Below are 21279 nucleotides of genomic sequence, written 5' to 3' on the forward strand. Positions count from 1 at the left end.
TGGAAAAGAGTTAATTCACCCCCGTAAAAGGCGTTGTGGAGAAAAACGGCATTTCTGCAAGGGCCAGGGGTGACGAAAAGGGTTGACTACACTAGTTTACAAAATGAAAAAAAAAATGTACATTCAATACCGCAATTTTTTTCTTATGTATTTTGATCTACTAAATTCAAAAAACGCAAGACAAAATTTTGTTTTGGTACGTTTTTTTTATATGAATTTTTGAATTTTTTTTTTCCTGACATACGTTCACATTTTAGGCTATATCTCGAGCTAGAAACGTCCGGTGGGGCAGGACGCCATTTTAAAGGTAATCGAATTTCCAACCATTGATTTTTCCATTATTTTCCACTACGTTCAATAGTTTAAGTGTTACGAGCCAATATATATGAGAAACTTTGATTTTTTTCAGATAATATAGAACACGAATATTTCTTCCATCGCCATGAAAATATAGAAATTGTATAGGAATTGTCCAGTTTCTTATTGTTTACATATAAATCACACGAAGAAAACAAGCTTTTGTTGAAGAAAATCTGTGGATAAATACTGGAATTAGGAACAATTGAGTAAAGGTACAAAAATTCCAATTTTACACTGTGTAGCGGTATATGGTTTGCAGATGCGCGTGGGTAAAACTGACCGGTTGCAGATGTTAGATTTTAAGGTAATAAAACCTACCTGGCATTTGCAAGACGGCAAATTATTTTAACATTCTTAAGAAACCGTTTCCGTAAAATGTGTCCTTCTTTACAACTTCTGCCTGCCATATACCGCCAAGGTCTTTCCGCGCGAGTAGCGCGGTCCCGAAATGACCTTATTGCCTACATGTGACAACCACCTTTCCCAGTCCCGAAAACTCATCGACCATCCCCGCCAAATTAAGGCGGTGACAAATTCCACCCCCAGTAAAGGCGTTACCTTTCCGAAGAATACTATAAAGGTAGTGGAATTTGCGGAAGGACAGTCAATCGCTCGCTATTTACGGGACTCCGAGTCTAGAAATACTCTTTGCGTGCTTTACTTTGTAAAAATTTTAATTTACATGTTTATTAAAATATATATACAAATATTGAACTTACGCGCAATCATTTTAGTAACCTCAGCTGTTACACTCTGTTTCTGTATCTTTTTCCTATTTACATAGGAAACACTTTTTTTAATTAATTTCGATTAGAAATAATTTCGGCCTTTGCTTTGTCTTCTGTTATTCGTTGGGTACGTTTCTCTGATGAAGAACCAAATGTAGTCATCCAACATCCTTTCATCCCAATATCCTTGATAGCGCTGCTCAATAGTTCAGGGCTTCTGGCTCGGCAGAATATGAATTCTAAGAAAGTTGTTGAAGATTTGCTAATAAATTATGCAAAAATGAGTATGGAATATACAGGGTGTCCCAAAACTCGCGTAGGAGCCGGAAATGGGGGGTAGCTGAGACGATTCTGAACAACAATTTCCTTTGCAAAAATGTCGGATGGGGCTTCGTTAAAAAGATATTAACAAAAATCCCCGACCAATCAGAGCGCGCGTATACCGTTGTAACGGCCGTGGTAGCGAAGGCTACGCGTTAGGCGGCCGTGTCAATGTCTTCGATGCACGTCGAGTCACTTGTTCGCGTAGAAGCGTGGTCGCAGCGCGTAGCCAGCCTTCGCTACCACGGCCGCTCCAACGGTATACGTGCGCTCTGATTGGTCGGGGTTTTCTGTTAATATCTTCTTAACGAAGCCCCATCCGACATTCTTGCAAAGGAAATTGTTGTTCAGAATCGTCTCAGCTACTCCCCATTTCCGGCTCCTACGCGAGTTTTGGGTCACCCTGTATATTATTATTCTATTTGATTTGACAAAATAGAAAAATTTGTACATTTAATTTCAATTTTAATTTCAACAGGCGTAAATATGTCGCTCATAATTCATTTTTTACATCATCACTTGGATTTTTTCCCGGAGAATCTTGGCGATGTAAGTGACGGACACGATGAAAGTTTTCACCAAGATATCAAAAGCTTGTTTTCTTCGTAAAAGTGCGATCTATACGTAAACAATAAGAAACAATATGGACATAATTTGACAATTTCTATTTTTCCATAGCGATGGAAGAAATATTCGTGTTCGGGAAATAAAGTGGACACGATATACGACTCTCCGTTGAAACAGGGAAAAATGCGAATTTATTTTAAAGTATCAAGGTGTACAAGGATTGATGTTCTCTCTGATCGCTCGTGCGTCTTCGAGTTCTACAAATCGAAATCTGAGTTCTCGCAGAAAGCCCCAAGCCACTCATAGGTTTTTCCAAGCCCACGGCATGCTCGACCGCCGATGCTCGGGACTACGCGAAATTCTAAAGACCTCGTAAACGGTCAACCCTAGATGGATATTGCCGGCAATATCAGCCATCGACTCGAAACAGCCGCGCTTCGCTAGCATGCCGTAAACTATTGTCACCTTTCGCTGTTTTTCCCCATCGGCCAAGGAAGAATATTAACGACCTAACGGCACACGATTACAAAAGAGCCTAAATTGTCTCAACACTTGAGTTCTATCCGGAACAAATTCGTGTTCTATTTTAGCCGAAGAAATCAAAGTTTCTCATATATATTGGCTCGTAACACTTAAACTATTGAACGGAGTGGAAAATAATGGTAAAAGCAATGGTTGGAAATTCGATTACCTTTAAAATGGCGTCTTGTGCGACCAAATCGGACGTTTCTAACTCGAGATATGGGCTAAGATGTAAAGGTGTTCCGAAAAAAATCGAAAAAAAATTCAAAAATTCATATAAAAAAATTTATCCATAGAAAAATTTTTTCTTACGATTTTCGAGTTTAGTAGGCCAAAATACATAAGACAAAAATTATGGCATTGAATGTACATGTTGACTGTAAACTAGTGATCTGGGTGGAACGAGTATTATTTGTTTTATTTTCAAAGTTTACGGGATTATCCATTGTTTCTTCTTGAAAGTTTAATAAGAAATTGCAAAAAATTAAAGTTTGTGTCGTTTATTTCTGCAAAACGTCTTCTTTTTATTGAACACTCAGTTTATCTGTTTCTTTTTGAAAGTTTAATAAGAAATTGCAAAAATTGAAGTTTTTGGCCCTTTTTTTGCCAAACGTCTTTTTCTTATTGAACGCCCGATTTTTGTAATTTCTTATTACACTTTAAGAAAGAAACAAACAAACTGAATGTTATTCTTCACTGTTAAACTACAATTGTTTATATCATGGTAACCTTAAACAGCAATTTTTGTATCGATCCCTCACAATCGCCCTATAACTCGGCTTATTATTTTAGTATTAAATAGAGCCACAACGTTTTAATGGAATCCGTAGCATAATTATTCATACAGAAAATCCCAAAGGACCGCCAAACTAAGATAATCCCTCAAGGACTTATCTAACATTTGCAAATAAGAGCGTGGAATACACGAAGATTGAGACGAATTATCTCAAAAAATGTAGAAATGTATTACTTAAATACCACATTTGCTCGAAAAAAAAGCAATTCAGCCATTCCATTCTTTCACGGTCAGAACTTTTAGATAAAATTCTGCGATCTCATTTTCGTCTTTTTATGACGGCCAGCGAAAGTTTATGTTTTATGTTTGTCTTTATGATACTCCGAACGCGTATATAAACGTCGATAGACATGCTACTATCGATCGAGAGAAACGGAAGGGGCTTGACAGACGTGATGAAGCAACCATTAAACGGTAATTGTACGGAATGTTTAAGCGCATATGGGTATATGGAAAATAAAACGGTTGAACCGCTTAAAAGCTTTTCTAACGGGTGAAGGAAACATCAAAACGCAACATACATAAATTCTCTTATTCCCTTACCGTTAAATCCATATAAATTGTGCTGATAACGACCTATACATCCTGAAACTATGGCTGACGAAACTGACTGAAAAGAATTTATTGTAATTTAAAACAATGTTCACGTCAAATGTATGAAGGAAGGTTATGTTTCGTTCCGCGGAAACATCGATCGAATGATCGATGTATTCGACGTTTTTCGGGCGGCTTCGCGAGATATCGTGGCGTGCATTGCCGTTTTGTTCAAGGCAAGCGGCGTGAAGGAGTCCTTAGTCGTTGTGCGATGTAACGGTGGCGTCAACCTTTTTTTATATCCTTCTTCAATTTATATGTTCTAAAATATATCTTATGTTCTAATACCATAATACGTCTCACTTATTCGCCGCCCTTAATCATCCCAAATCCTACATGTATGACAATTCTAATGTAGTGGTATTTTATTTACAATTGATTTGAAAAATTTATTTAATATTCACTTGAACGATTTTAGTAGTAGACTTAGATTTTCTAAATTCTGATTAAATTTAAACGAATGCGATCATCAATTGTTCCGAAATTGTCCCTTACGCCTACGCCTACGTGTGGAAATATCCGCCGAGTTCTTTCTGAACGAGTGGGTTTTCAATGCGTGTGCAAAGTAAATATCACGTAGAAAAAAAGACCAAATTTATTTGAAACTTATATGTAATATATGCTTGACCACCCTACGGAATAATTTAAGGATTGATTTGAACCCATAAAAACGTGCTGCGGTGCCATTATTCGAGATTTACTGTCGTCACGATCAAACATCAACGTTAAACATTGTTATAATAAGGTTGGCGGTTATATCGTCACGCTTCCCGGAATAATCCTACGCATTTGATCGTGATTAAATTAATTAATTTCTCACTTATCGAACGACTGTATTTGTTATTCAATCAATTCATTATCAAAAATGAAAATATTCTCGATAAATAATAGTTGAGACTTTGTTGAATATCGATATTAGTGTAATACAAAAATTATTTACGTTCAAATTTACGTCTATTTATACTTTGAGCTACAGTGAGTGCTAATTTTATTTGTAACATTTTTTCATGAATTGTAAAATTTGACTCTATTGCTTTAACACCATTGATTTACATTTGTTTAATGATTTAACATTTTAAACAAAAATAAAGGAAACATTGATTTTAATTGAAATATTTTGTCATGTATTGTTAAATTCTTTTGTGTTGATCAGGTTCCACAAAAATCATGTTTATTATTATAATTTGTGTGAAATATCTCTTTCTGTATTGTAAAATATTTCTGTATCTTTCTAATGCGAACAAATTTACATTTATTTAATAATTTTATACTTTAATCAAAAATTACGAAAGATCTTTCACGTAGTGCAAAATTTGTCTATGTTGCCGTAGTATAAATAACAAGCCATTTATAAAAAAAACACTTAATTCGTATAAAGTCGTATGTTAATTTCAATTATTACCACTAAGGACACAGCTACGTTCCCACGAGCAGACTATAGTAAATTGGAGGCGGACACGTGCGCGTGAAAGTAGAATGAGTCGTTAATCGTAAGACGCACGATCCTCGTCATCGATCGATGACGTTTCACCCGGACGAGTTGGCCTGATGACCGATGTCGAACCAGCCGTCACGAGACAGCAACACGCAGTGTCATCGACTGATTGTCGCTATTTCGAGCGAACTCGCAGCCAACCTTATTTAAAATCGCTTGCATCGCCACGTGAGCTTAACCCGGCATAACAAACAACAGAATGTCACGTGATTGCACCTCGTAAAAGACAAATTAATTCTACAGAGTGTCCCAAAAATGTTGTAACACCTTGAAAGGGATGATTTGGGAGGTGATTTGAAACAACTTTTTCCTTAGCGAAAATGTTGTCCGAGGCTTCGTTGAAGAGATATTAACGGAAAACCCTGACCAATCAGAGCGCGCAGATACCGTTGGAGCGGCCGCGGTAGCGAAGGCTATCTGCTAAGCGGCCGCGCTTATACGCGAACAAGCGACTCGACGCATCGAAGGACATTGGACGCGGCCGCTTAGCTCGTAGCCTTCGCCACCACGGCCGCTCCAACGGTATACGCGCGCTCTGATTGGTCAGTGTTTTCCGTTAATATCTCCTCAATGAAGCCTCCCGAACCACCTCTTTCAATGTGTTACAACATTTTTGGGACACCCTGTATACCATGATTCCAAGTATCAGGGTGTTTCGAACGCGGTGATTTTCAAGAACGCGCGATAAATCCGTTAGCAACCCTCCGCATAGCAACTCGGTATTTTTGCTTTCTTCGACCGAGGAAACGCGTAAGTGGATTTCCAAATATTCGAAAATTTATGGTCTTCCTTTGGCACGTGAAAAACTAATGATTTTGAAAAGTCAAAGTAACGTCATCGTACTAAACATTCGGCCTGTTTGCTTTTGCAAATATTTGATTAAATTAATTTAAACGGGGCTTAGATCTTAAATTTGCCAAAAAACTGATTTCTTTTTAATATTTTAATGAACCAAATTGAATACGCAGGTTGCCAATTTAAACACTGTAGTCTAGAATGATAATAACCAAGAGACACTTTCTTTTTACTATACTCAAAACAAATATTCTATTTTATAAGTTTGATCAAATAGAATAAAATCTATGCGATAAAGAATTACAATTTTTTGAATGTTACATAGGTTTCTTTTAGCTTCCATACACAAAATGATTTGTTCAAAATGTATGGCTACGATTAGCAATGTTTATAATCATGAATTTCTGAAATTCTGAGTACGCTTGACAGTTTTCGTAAGGCAGCAGGTATACGACGCGTTGTATGCTTGAATTTAAGAGGACAAATCCAAAAATTCTGCTTTTTTGATTTCTTGAATCTATCATTCATCTTGAAGAGAATAATACCTACATCTAAAGGAATTTAAAATATATTTCACACACCTTGGCATTTTGACAATATGAAATGATACGATACTTATACTATGTGCATCGTTTATTGTATTTATATTCTAAAATATTGACCGAAAAGGATTTATGTGGACAGATAGGGAAATAGCGAATCACTTTTTTATTTTCGTATGTTATGCAGATATGTATCTATATTTTCAAATAATTTCTGTTTATTAACTATACCAGATGGACTTGGGCTTAATAATGTATAGTGTAACAATATCTAAATCTACTATAATTATTTCTCTCTGTAGAAAGTAAATAACTACTTTACTTTATACGATTACAATTTCAATTTTAACAATCTCTAAGAGAAACTACTCAAAATTAAAGTTGGAAGGTAGAAGTATTCCGATATTCGTTATTATGATATTATTGCAGACATTTTCTAAAGGAACAGATATTGTCAATTGATATGTAACAAAGTAAACAATATTCTATTATTTTTATATAGAAAAACGAATTGATATCAGTGAAAAAGATACGATCTATTGTAAATGATAAATGATAAATATACCAGTAATAGACATTCGAGTGAAAAAGATACGATCTATTGTAAATGATAAATGATAAATATACCAGTAATAGACATTCGAATAATAAGCAACGAATAAAAACTCTGTATCTCAATTTATTCATAACGTTTACCCCATCTGACCATTATTCGTTCAACGTAAAATATAATTTGACCCTTGATTACAATTTTTGTCTAAGAAAAAAATTAATAAAATAAACTTTCTCTTATGAGTACAAACTCTGTATCTTGATTCATTCGCAACATTTACTCCATCTAACAATTATTCGTGCAACTTAAAATATACTTTGACTGCATAATACAAATTATAATTTACATCCAATAAAGGACAAATCTAAAAATAATTTTCTTTTACTCGTTATTTGAAATATCGCACGTAGACATGAATTCCTGCCACTTCAGCGAGATACTGTACGTTTAAAAAATGAGTAAAACAAATTGGACATTATCGAGGTGAAAAATGGTCGAAAGAGTAACGTGCCGTCGTTCGATGGAATGATTGAAATATGAAAAAAGTCGATACAACGTGTATTGCTATTTTCACCACTGGAGCAAACAGGCGGGAGGAGGATGAGAGTGCGAGAGAGAAAGAATTACGGAAGGACACGAGTAGCGTAACACTGCCAGAATAATCATACCAGTGGCGTCTTTTAATTCGAACCGCCATACGAATCTATTTTTCGCCGGACAATCGCGCCAGAAATACCGGATTGGCCCCCCTTCGCGTTAATTCTGTTCTGATGCTCACATGATCGCCACCGCTTGGTCTGCGCCACGTACACATCGCGCGAATCCCGGCATTCTAGCGCTTCTTTCACAACAGACGGACAAATTAACATTCCTCGCCTGATTATAGTCATAGAGAACATTTTCATCCGCTTCTAGAAACAAGAGGTATAACAATTTCCTAAGAAACAGAAGCACGCCATATCAGCACCTGTAGATTTTTAAATAAATCAAATTAAATTATTCCAAAAATTTCTTGGTACGCCAGTTCTATTCCAAGAAAAGAAAACGTTGCGAAAGTCAGAAACGAATGTTAGAAGGTATACATCTTTCACGTGGAAATAAATTTTAGAATAATAGATTCTTTTTACTTTCTCTTTATTTGTCTAAAAATATATACAGTGGGTGTAGAATGTATTCGTACACCGATCAATTTCCCAAAAAACTTTTGTCTGAAATTGTAGTTTCTTAACATCTTTTCTTATAATCAATGATATTTTACATATTCTCGGAAATCTCTGAGATAGATATAGTCCAAACAACATTTACTAGTTAACATAATTTGTAAAATTAACAACAAAAATGCGAAAAATGGGGAAAAGTATAGTAGCAATAAGTATTTGTACTATTCTTATGACTAGACTGCGGATCTTTATTCAAAATAAAATCTTCGCGAACGTGACTACTAAAATTGAACCTAAATAAGAATATATTTTATTCTGCAAATATTATAACATGAATTTTTTATATTCTTGCATATTGTGTGCATTTTTAAGGTTCTTGCACATTCAAATTTCCTATAAATGCACAAAGATCCGCAGTCTACTCATGACGAACCATTTAAAGTAGAGTTTATAACGTAAACCCATTAGTTTATTGCTTTGTACGAATTAGAAAACATCAAATTTCCAGTAAAGTACTTTAAAAAAAAAAAAATAAAAAAAAATATACATGTCGAATTGAGTAACGTCCTTCTTTTCGAAGTCGGTTAAAAAAGGCTCTAATAGAGGAATGGAAAAAGATCCCACTTCGAATAACTAATAATTTAGTTAATTTAACGCTTAGAAGATATACTTATAAATTAATGTAAATTTCTTCGTTTTTTAATCAAGTTTTAAAAATTAAACAGTTGTGCGAATACTTATTGCTTCAACATTTCTATCAATTAATTGCTTTTTTTTTTTGTTAATTTCGCAATTTACATAAATAGCTATTTTTTTTTTATACTCTATCTATTCTAGAGATTTCCAAGAACATGTAGAATGTTATTGTTTATAAAAAAAGAAGTTAATAAATTACAATTTTACATAGTTCTTCTGGAAATTGATCAGTGTACGAATACATTCTACACCCACTGTAGTTAAATTTTGTTTTTCACATTTTCTAGGAAAATATACGTGTAGTTTATACAAAACGATTATTTTGTTTTATTTCTATTCTTATACAAAAATATTTTGTTTTATTCTTTTATCTTCTGTTCGGGTTACTAAATTGTGACACTGTCACATTCTCAACAAATCTATTACTTTCATTATGTATAATAATTATATTATTATTCGAATTATAATTCAAGCTCCCGAGCCCCACTATATGGTCGAAACGTTTAGATAATTTAATAAACATATATTGGATACGAGTGCTGTGTACCAGTCTATAAAATTCACATTTAAATTTAATTTCTATTAGGTTGTCCTAAAAGTTTCTTTCGTGAGTTGCATTCAATTATTTTCTGTGGCAGTGTTTATATAAATAGACAATTTAATTTCGTAGACATTGATGCTGTAACAGCAATGGAGCGAAATGAATTGGACACAATTTTGTAATGTAACATAAAATATAAAATATTGTATATGAATTAATTATTAATAAAACGAAAGAAACTTTTGGACAACCTAATATATACGCTCTATAGCGAAACAAAAAACACATGCGTTTTACTACTACTCTAATGTTGTAGATTACATATCTTTCATGAGCACATAAACATAAATTGTCTTTAAATCTATGATTTCAAGATTAAACAACGATTGAAAATTATTGCTCTCCCCTTTCAGTTTGTTTCTTTTACCCATCATTAATTAACCCTTAACGTTTCCACTTTCAAGCAGTGGATAGTTGTTATTACGATATATCTTGTTGCCGTGTTTGATAAAAGAGCTTCGCCTTTAGTCAGAGACTATTCTCCACTCTTATTGTTAGTAGACTTTTCTAAGGCAGACGTAGAAACATTTTAATTCGAATAATAGACAGCGAATAGAACAATGAATTGAATAAATGAAGTTTTATGTGCTCATTCTAAAGCACATTATACCATAATTAAAATTCGAAATGTATTTAATGAGTAATGGATAAACAGTTATTTATGTTAGACATTTCTGGTCCAAGATATGATTTGCTAAAATAACCTTATCAAAGACTCTCTAAATACATATACAGGTTGAATTATTACTCTAGTATCCGAATAAAATATATCTCTTGTTATAGAAGTGTTATTAACATTCACATAAAATTGTATTTGTTATTATTAACGTTTATCTACAATAGTTTTGTGTTTATTTCATTTTGTGTTTATCGTTAATACTACATAATTGTATATACATTCCAGTATATGTATACCTAAGTAGGATTCTTAAAAAGAGAGAGATATCGTTAAAAAAAAAAGTTACGAACATCAAAAAGAAATTAGTATTATACTATATTATATTATATTAAATTATTATATATAGAACACTGTTACAAGACTAGAATGGAACTCTTGATTCAAGTTGAAGGTACACCCACGAAGTCTATAGATCATTGTAAATCTAGACGGATGAAACCCAGCGTCTAAAATAACCGAGACACAAAAATAAAATAATTAAATTAATGCTTTGCATCCGAGAGATCGAATGTCTGGATGAGAACATAGCCTAAAAATAAACCGCTTAGATTAATGGCAATACAATTAGGCGCAACTTTAACGACTTCCAGACAACACTAATTATCAGGAAGAACTATAATTGAACATCGATTAATCCTTTATGACCCCAGATAACTCGGAGATGGCAAAACCAAATATCTATGTTTTCCAAAAATGATTCCATTTTTCTAGCAGTGTGTGCTGTTGCAGCTTCAAAGCAACGGTATAATTAAATTGGCGTGCTATATTTAAATGGTATATTTAAATTGTTTCGACTATTTATATTTGCGTCGAAGAAATTTAAAGATTGTATGTACATAAAGTAATGTTTAAATGATTTTACTAAAAAAAACTTTTCAGCTATTTGTATTTATGGTCCTCTTCTATGTTTACTACTATTTTTTTTTCTTTTTACTACTATTATTATATACTTTTACCAGTATTTACTACTTGTAGCATGCCACGTGTCAATAAAGTCAATCATAAATTTCTTAAGTAAAGACGATGTATTAATGTAAAGAAGAGAAAAAGGCACATTTTTATACCTGAAGAGAGTCGTATGGTTTCAATATAAATAGCTTAATAAGAAAAGTTCTATTTACAGATACTGTCGTGTCTAAACACATTACACTCTCCTTTCCATGATGCCTGTATTAATTTCATCAACAAAAATACGGGCATTGTTTCTGAATTAGAATAATTCTCTTATTTTTGACAATCTGTTCTTTGCATTGCTTCGTTAAAATAAAAGAGAATTACGAAATGTTCCTTATCCATTTTAAAATTGAAGTCGATGCTTGCAAGTTAAGAAATCATATTAAAAATACAGATAGTCCGTACAAGCAGTATTATTTTCTACAATATACACTTTGATTTCTGCTTTAAATCGTTCTCAGTGTACAAACATGTCAGAACAATACACCAAGCGTTGAAAAATATTAGGTTGTCCCAAAAGTTTCTTTCGCTTTATTAATAAGTAATACATGTACAATAGTTTACAGTAGTCTATTTATATAAACACGACCACATAAAATAATTGAGTGCAACTCGCGAAAGAAACTTCCGGAACAACCTAATATATTATTCTAACCAATAATACTTGTACTATTAACGTCAATTTTTAATGTGATTTTTCAATTACCAAGTAAAAAGGAATTTCGCTTGATTGAATTTTTCTTCGTCGCCACCGACTCACTCGGAGACCACTCGACGTGTTAATTCCCAAGTATCAATCGTAATTTTATTTATGCAAAGAATTAGTAAATGTTTATAATATTATTTTGAATAATAGAATTCTGATATTTTGTTAGGTTCTTTAGGATATGAATATATATAATTCAGAACCATACACAAGAGGTTAAAATACATATCATTTTAAATATCATTGCTTGCACCGACCATCCGCATTTCATATTCAGCTTAACTCATTTCTTTTTTTTTATCTTTTTTCTAGAGCTTCTAAATGCCATTTTATCTTGAGTTTCACGAAGGTACAATGCGCCACTGGGCTTTCGAATTTTCGAAATGTGGCGTGCAACGTGTAGCGAAACGATCGACGATCGGCGAGGCACGGTCAGTCCTCACCGGTTGTATTATAAAATGTGCAAATTATTTTTAGAAGTGCGCAAAAATATCGCAAGGTCGCCGCACGGCGCCGCGCCGGTACTTTTACCCGTGTGTCGCGTGCGCCGTGAGCTTTTCCGTCTGAAAAGTTTGCAGAGCTTTTTCGTTTACGAAGAGGTCGCCACTGTACGGGACACTTCGTTATTCTCTCGAAAGCTCGTCAGGTGGCACCCATGTTTGCAAGCTAAAGGAAATAACTAGCTTTCCAGACATCGGTACTAAAATCTGAACAGTACGATACAAAAACCACTACTGAAAATATATTAAATTCTAATTGAATTGAAAATAAAAATTCATAAAATTTAAGTTTTGTGAGTTATCGATCGGTATTCGAGCTTCATCGTAAATGAAAGCTTGATGGATAACGCAGTAGTCTACGTAATAACTCGATGGATATATAATATCTTAGTACAAATTGTAAAAGGAATTGTCTAAGATAATATATATGAATATAACTTAGAATTAATTTTTGAAACAATATCGGTGATTATTTTTGCTCTAATGCATGATTGTTGAAGAAATCGTTACAAGGAAGTTAATCATAAGATTTTCTAAAGCACTAGATTTCACATTGTTGATAAATTAAATTATTCGAATAACTTGACGTTCATAAAATACTTTAAGACTTTTCAAGGAGTCTACATTTTGAGAGTAGATACATTATAAGATCTCTTATCACAATTGATAGAAATTAATTTTACTCATTGTATAATTGAATAGTGTACTTCAAAATGTAATATTTACACTTTTTGAAAATATATAGTTGGAACGTGGTAGGCATTTAACGATAATTTTGTTTATAAATAAAATAAAATTTAATTTTGTTCTTTGAAGAGTCCAATAATGACATTGATTATTAAAATTAAGAACCTTAACGAAGGTACATTTATTACCATTTAAAATGGAATATAACAAAAAGTACACGATTAATTGCAGCAGATGTTTCAGCGTTTGATAACTTGAATGAACTTGTTTCGTGCTACTACGCGTCTATCCTCTATACCGATAGGTACGTTTTCGTAGTTACCGAAGGTATTACTTAGCATGATGGAAAGTTTCTTTGAAACCTTATCGACGATATCGATTGCACTTTATTCTAGGAAGTAATTGCCATTTGCAAATTAGTAAATTTAAACAAAAATATCAAGAAATAAAGAAATCTTTGAAATGAAATCAAAGAATATTAGAATTTTTAGAAGTGTATAACTACAGATAACAACATGTGGCGTCAATAATTTTGGTATTATGTCACGAGGTAACGGCGGCATTGTGTCATACGCGAATTTAGTTCGCGTAAACATTTCTAATTATACTGGTATTTTTATGTCAATAAAAGTTGAATCGATTTTTAATCGACGGTGTAGCACATAAGCATATGTTAGAATTGCATACAAAGTAATCTTTTCATAGAGAATTTTTTCTATTGTATCGTATATTATATTGAAACATGTCTGACCACAAACGCCCCTTTCCACTTGGTTTATTCAACTTCACATTGTGAAACTGGAATATTTCTCGAATTTTCCTGTATTCAAATACCGATAAAAAACTTCAAAAGAGTAAAAAAATTACGCCAAATACATGAAAAAGTGGAGGACTCAAGAAGTTATCATTGAAAAATAAAAGATCCCCATAAAAAAACTACAAGGAAGTAGAAAAGTATATGAAATCGAAATGAACTGCCAGTACATGGAGGTGCTTTCTAGCACACTGCAATGGCGATACTGAGTAACACAATGTAAAATTCCGTGCTTTCTATCTATGCGCAGTTAAAATGCTGTGTTCAACAGTGCGAAACGTTCAGATCCTAATGACAATTCATGTAAAGTGGCTGCTCCGCACTTTGGCGGTGAAATGAAGAAGCTAAATAGCGTATCATCCACAAACTGAGACTGTTTAGAAATTTGCCTAGATTTCCGCGGCCTGGAAGTCAAATGCTTGGTGTGGCCAGCCATTTCACCACCAAAGTGCGGAGCATTCACTTTACATGAGTTGTCATTAGAGTCCGAACGTCTGCATTGTTGAACACAGTATTTTAGCTGCGCATAGTTGAAAAGCACCGAATTTTTCATTGTGTTATACAGTGTCGCCTTTGCACTTTGCTAGACAGCACCTTCATGTACTGGCACCTCATTTCGATTCCGCTTCTTTTACTACTTTCTTGTAGTTTTTTTATGGGGATTTTCTATTTTTCAACGATAACTCCCTGAGTCTTCCACTTTTTCATGTACTTGACGTAATTTTTTTACTTTTTTGAAGTTTTTTATCGGTTCTCACTTCTTTTTACAAATCATTTATTATATAGAATCTACTACAAATTTATAAAAATAAAATTGATATTTCTGTAAACTCTACAGAAGAAGTCTAAATTATTATTTGTTTCTTTAATTGAATAGAGTAAAATAAAGAGAGAGGGGATAACAAAAGGGAATATACATATATATATTTCATATAATTTATTAATTATAAACACTTATTGGTTCAATTTATAAATATTTATATATACCTGCAATTTTTTTTCTTGCTGCAAGAAATTTTAATGTTAATGATGAAATGAGAAAATGACTCCATTTCTATAACCTCTACATAAAAAGTCTAAATTAAAAACACTTTAGTGGTATGGATCTATTCTGTATGAATGAAGGTACATGATAATTCAGATTTTGACAACTTACCTTGTAATCAGAATTGATTCACAGTTTACTTCACTGGCTGCAATTTGTTATTAAACCCTACATAAAAAGTCTAAATTGAAAACATTTTGCTGATATAAATATAATTAATAATGCAATAGTGTAAAAATTTTTGACACTTGGCAGGTTATGAATGATGACATCTGTTTCGACTCTCGACGCTCGATGCTCGAATGATTCCGAGAGTCGACGAACGGCACTCGGCTTTTGCTTAGCTCCTATTGGCTAAGGGTTGACAACTGGAAAGTCATTCGAAAATACCGTTTCTGACAGATTCATGACATGATATTACGATATCTCAGTTGTACATGGACCGATTTGATTAGTTTTCGTTTTATTCGAAAGCTTATATGCGGTTTACATTAGAAAAATGCCTTTAAATTTAGAAAATAATGCAGACGTGATGAGATATTCATAAAAGCAGTTTCAGGTTAGACTGGAATGAACCATCTCTCCTGTAAAAGATACGTGGTAGCTCCAACGCCAGGTATGTATACGCGGTGACGGATAATTTTTCATGTACTTGGCGCCGAGACACTACCGCGTCTCTAGATTTGAATAACGGGATAACTAGAATTTTTTCTATTGTATCGGATATTATATTGAAACATGTCTAACCACGAACAGCCCTTTCCACTTAGTTTATTCAACTTCACATTGTGAAACTGGAACATTTTTCGAATTTTCCCGTATTCAAATATTTGAACAAGGGAATTACCTTATCAATTTTTATAATAAAATAGTACGTAAAACATTGTATTCCTGGGTACCTTGGCTAAAAGCAAATAGCATTCGTATAAAGTTAATTAAAATTGTGAAAGTAAATAAAATGATAAAAAACCAATAAGAAACATGTTGCACGTTATTTTCAACGAAGAATAAGAGCAAACCTACAGAATATAAATTAGATTATTATAATATATATTTATGGATTAATAAATTACATGATCAAAACACATGTAACTTATTTGATGTAATAGCATTATTTCCACTTAATTGCTTCAAATGCTAAATACACGCGCAAGAATTATGTATTAACTTGTTGTCTTTAATATTTATTACTCGGCTATTTCATATATTCACCACTCGACTGTACGTATCCAAATCGTGATAAAGAAATCGAAGAAATACAATTTAGGCGATGAGTACGCATTATGTAACTGCCCTGTTCTTTTACAAGCCTTCGATTTTAAAATGAATATCTTATCTTGTAAATTATCCTTAAATTATTCTATAGATTCCACAATTCGGGGAAGGTATTTTAAATTTTTATAAATTCTACAATTGATAAAAAGTTGGAAATGTACTCTACGCAAAGAGAAGTAACTTCTCATCAAATTTCCCAAACTATTATGAGTTCTCGGAAAATTCGTCCCGTCTGCTCTTCAGCTACATACCAGTCACGAGAACTATCTTCGCGATCGCTTGAAACGTAGGATTTCGGTGAAAATCCCTTCCACGAACAACGAATGAAACCTGCCTTCTGGCAGACAGTCTGGCGAAAATAGCCGAAACTCTAGCTATTTCCATCATCGACCGCGAGTGATTTACCAAGACGGATGATTAACCCATTGCACTCGAGCGGCGCCGATACGGCGCCCGACCGATTTGAACTGTCAACTCGAGCGGCGCTGCTGCGGCGCCCGAGTGATTTAAAGTCTTAAAATGGTGGCGTATGCTTTCTTTTGGGGCATGGAAATTTCCCTGATTAATTCATACATTTTGTATAAACTAAAAAAGACCAAAAAAGAGGAAAAGCCACTGAGCCATCTGCAATTTCTAAAAACACCTGTCGAACAATTGAGAGGATTATATCGCCAGCAACGAGAGCAAGCGTCTACGTCGCATTCCGGTGAAATCCGACTAAACGGGAAGCTTCACGTAATACTAAAAGGGCCAAAAAGGGACTGTAAGGTTTGTTCTGACTGTAAAACGCCTGAAGGTAGCCGGGAAATTTCGTATTACTGTGATACAGTGGGTGTAGAAAGTATTCGTATACCGATCAATTTCTAAAAAAAACTGTGTAAAATTGTAATTTAATAACTTATTTTTTATAAACAATGACATTCTACATGTTATAGGAAATCTCTAGAATAGATAGATTCTAAAAAAAATAGCTATTTATGTAAGTTGCGAAATTAAGAAGAAAAAAACAATTAATCGATAGAAATATTGAAGCAATAAGTATTCGCACAACTGTTTAAAAGTGCTTTCCTGGAAACTTGATGTTTTCTAATTCGCACGGAGCAATAAACTAATGTGTTTACATTACAAACTCTGCTGTAAATGGTTCGTCATAAGAATCGTACAAATACTTATTGCTTCTACACTTTTACCCATTTTTCTCATCTTTTTATTAATTTCACAAATTCTATTAACTAGTAAATGTTGTTTAGACTATATCTATCTCAGAGATTTCCGAGAATATGTAAAATATCATTGATTATAAAAAAGGAAGTTGAGAAACTACAATTTCAGACAAAAGTTTTTTGGGAAATTGATCGGTGTACGAATACATTCTACACCTATTGTACGTGTTCTGACAAACCTAAGATACATCTTGGATATTGTTTTCCAAAATATCACACCAAAACTAATTACAGAGTGTAATATTTATCGAAGTTTGTTATTTTCGACATATAAATGAATAAACTAGTGGAATTTTATTATTTGTATACGGTTGTTTGTTGATAAATGTCTTTAAAGTACTTGTAAAGTGTTTGCCGAATTTGGCCGAAATCGTCTGGAGTTGCTGGTTCGCTCGAGCGAAAAAGGCCTCGAATGCAAAAGGTTAATAGAGTGGTAACGAGTAAAACGGCTAATTAAGCCTCAAGGTTCTGTCCCGTTAAATGTATGGTGTGTGTCTGGTGCGGTAATAATCGTCGCTCGAGCTCGCGCGTCTAGCCGAGGAAGCCGTGCAAGACACGTTCGTGTCACGACACGTGCGCGTGGCCCCTTCTTTGGTGACTAGGCTTATTCCAAGACCAGGCGCGAGCCATGTTATGAGCAGAGATTGGACAAAATTTTATTCGAAATCTAGATAACGAGCAGCACCAACGTATACACTTCGCAACAAAAATATAGCGCACCGTGTAAACTTCTCGAACTTCTTCATTTTCGCCAATCTAGTTAAATAATAACGGTTCTCATATTATATGAGTCACTTAACTCGGTAATGCAAGTTATAGTGATATAATATGATAGTGCAACACATTATAACTCATATTGTACAAGTCACTTAAACTTGGATAACGCGTTATTCACATTTTTATTCGTAAATTTAGTAACTTCCCGATTTATAGGGAAGTTATTGTATTTTCCCCTACAATAAAAATTTGATTTTTTAGCAGATCTCCATGTTTCAAGGTCATTGAAGTAATTTTAGCCTATTTTTAACAAATTGTTCGTGTGTGTGTGCGTGTGCGTATGTATGTATGTACGTATGTAAACAAATTTTTCGTTAACGTTTTCTAAAAAACTAATAGCGAGATCAAAATGATCGATGATGCAATCGTTGTGTATCAATCTAACTTAGAGCTGATTAGATTTTGTTCTAATTCGGTCCAGTCGTTTCTTAGGTTTTTTTTAAGGGAACTTAACTTAATAACGCAATCTAGATGGGAGAATGTATTTTTTTTTTTTTTTTTTTTTTTTTTTTTTTTTTTTTTTTTTTTTTTTAATGACTTGTTTAAGGTCGCATCAGCGTCTAGGTTATTAGCGACCACGTTTAGTAAAGCGACTAGTTGATTATGTAATAGACTTATATTTCGACCAGTAGGTTGTGTCTATCCAATGCTTCTGCAAATTTATAGGACTCGACCTTATTGTTCAGTATTATATCTAGAGTCTTTGGGATATGTAAATTTCTTCTGTCTTCCTCCAGTTCATTGCATTCCTCAATTAGGTGTTGTACGGTGAGGGCCCTGTTGGAATGATTGCATTTTGGTGGTTCCGATTTTGTAATTAAGTATTGATGTGTCAGGTTAGTGTTTCCGATTCTTAATCTTAATAATGTGGTTTGAACTTTCCTTGTTGGTGATAATGAGATAGTTTCTTCTGTTGATTTGCGTATTCGATGGAGTTTTGTTGTATTTAAATTGATCCATTGCTGGTTCCACCTTTCTTTGGTAACCTTTTTGATAACGTTTTTAAATTCATTTAGCGCGTGTGGCAGCTCGATGCACGGTTCTTCAGAGGTGCAAGCATTTTTTGCAGCCTTGTCTGCGGTTTCATTACCAGTTATTCCAATATGTGATGGTATCCAAACGAAGTTGGGTTCAATATTTTTTTCAGTACGTATGGTTATCAATTTAGCATGTATATCTTGAATGATTTTTGTTGATGACCTAAATCTTCTATTGCTAATAGTACAGCTTTTGAATCAGAAAATATTACAAACTGGTTATTTACTGTTGTTTTTATGAATTTTGTGGCTTGTAAAATTGCATAGGCTTCACGTGTGAAAATTGTTATTCCCGTAGGTAGTTTAAAAGTGATTGTTTGGTTATTTATTACAACTGCACATCCAGATTTTTTATTTATTATGGAACCGTCCGTGTATATATGCGTATGTTGGCTATATTTATGGGCAATTTCGGCAAATCTACACTGATACACTAATGAGGGTGTTGATTGTTTGTTTAAGGTTGCTAATTCTAGATTGATTTTTGGTTTTTTAAAATGCCATAAAGGTATTGTAGATAAGACCCGTTGCTCTATCTGTGGTATTTGTATTTGCCAGTCTTCTGCGTATTTTGCCTGTCGAATCGAGAATGGTTTTGGTAAAGTTTGTCTGGATATGTATATTTGTTTATTACTGTTGGCCAACAGGGTTGTATAAGTTGTGCTGTTCCGATTCGAGAACATTGTTGCCGCGAATGTTAGCGTTAATTGTTTCCTTTTATATTGCAATGGTACTTCCCCTACTTCTGAGATGATACTGAAATCTGGAGACGTTCTGAAAGCCCCTAATGATAGTCTGAGTGATGTCGTTTGGATAGGGTCTAAGATTTTGAGTAATCCTTCGCTTGCTGATCCATATATTGGTGCCCCATAGTCGAGTATTGTTCGTATGACTGCTTTGTATGTCGTGTTATTATTTCAACATTGGCCCCCCATGATTTCGATGATAGAGTTTTTATTATTTTTAATCTTTGTTAACAGTTAGCTTTTAATTTCTTAATGTGGGGTTCCCATGTTAATTTAGTGTCGAAAATTAGTCCTAGTATTTTTTGCTGATTTACTATTTTGAGAGGTTGATTATTTAAATGCAGTATAGGCAATGTTCCTGTGTATAACGGTCTATTAATAATCATGTACGTAGTCTTTTTTTCTGAGAATTTAAATTCTGATGTTAGAGACCATTTAAAAAGGTTATCCAAAGCATTTTTGAGCCATTTTCTCCGTTTCTTTCATTTTTTTGCCTGTATACATTATGGTTAGGTCATCCGCGAATAGGAAACATTTACCAGGTCTTTTAACTGATTGGATAATGCCATTGATTCCGAGAAGAAACAGGGGAGGACTAAGTACAGATCCCTAAGGTGTTCCATTTATTAAATTTGTGATTTTTGAGTGTTTATTGTCGACTTGTACTTGAATTTTTCGATCGTTTAGAAAATTTTGTATAAACGCAAGGCAGTTACCATTGATGTTATTTGTTTTCAAAATTTGTAATATTCTATATTTCCATGCCATTTCGAAAGCCTTTTCGATGTCTATTGATACGAGGATGATGTGTTCTTTATTATTAAGTGCTCTGCAGATGTTTATTTCAAGGTTTGTGAGATGGTTCAGCGTAGAGTGAAATTGACGAAATCCATTTTGATATGGGCTGATGATTATGTTTGTCTCTAGAGTCCATCTTAGGCGTCTGTCTACTATTTTTTCTAGTAACTTGCATAAATTGTTTGTCAATGATATTGGCCTATAGTTATTTGGATTTATTGGATCTTTCCCTGGCTTGAGTATTGGAATTACGGTGGCAAGTCTCCGTTTGTTTGGGAAGGTACGTCTGGTCTAGATGATGTTGTATA

The 21279-nt window shown here is 33.7% G+C and overlaps 1 long non-coding RNA gene across 1 annotated transcript in view; it reads right to left on the minus strand.

The window, feature by feature from the left end:
* Positions 1 to 291: 291 nt before the first annotated feature.
* Positions 292 to 21279, minus strand: part of LOC128891316 (uncharacterized) — a 45696-nt gene continuing 24708 nt past the window's right edge. Inside the window, exon 3 of the long non-coding RNA XR_008460800.1 lies at positions 292 to 1327. This is a non-coding gene — a long non-coding RNA (uncharacterized LOC128891316). The remainder of the gene's footprint in view (positions 1328 to 21279) is intronic.

This window comes from Hylaeus anthracinus, unplaced genomic scaffold (assembly GCF_026225885.1).
Source record: "Hylaeus anthracinus isolate JK02 unplaced genomic scaffold, UHH_iyHylAnth1.0_haploid 12001, whole genome shotgun sequence".
Taxonomy (NCBI): domain Eukaryota; kingdom Metazoa; phylum Arthropoda; class Insecta; order Hymenoptera; family Colletidae; genus Hylaeus; species Hylaeus anthracinus.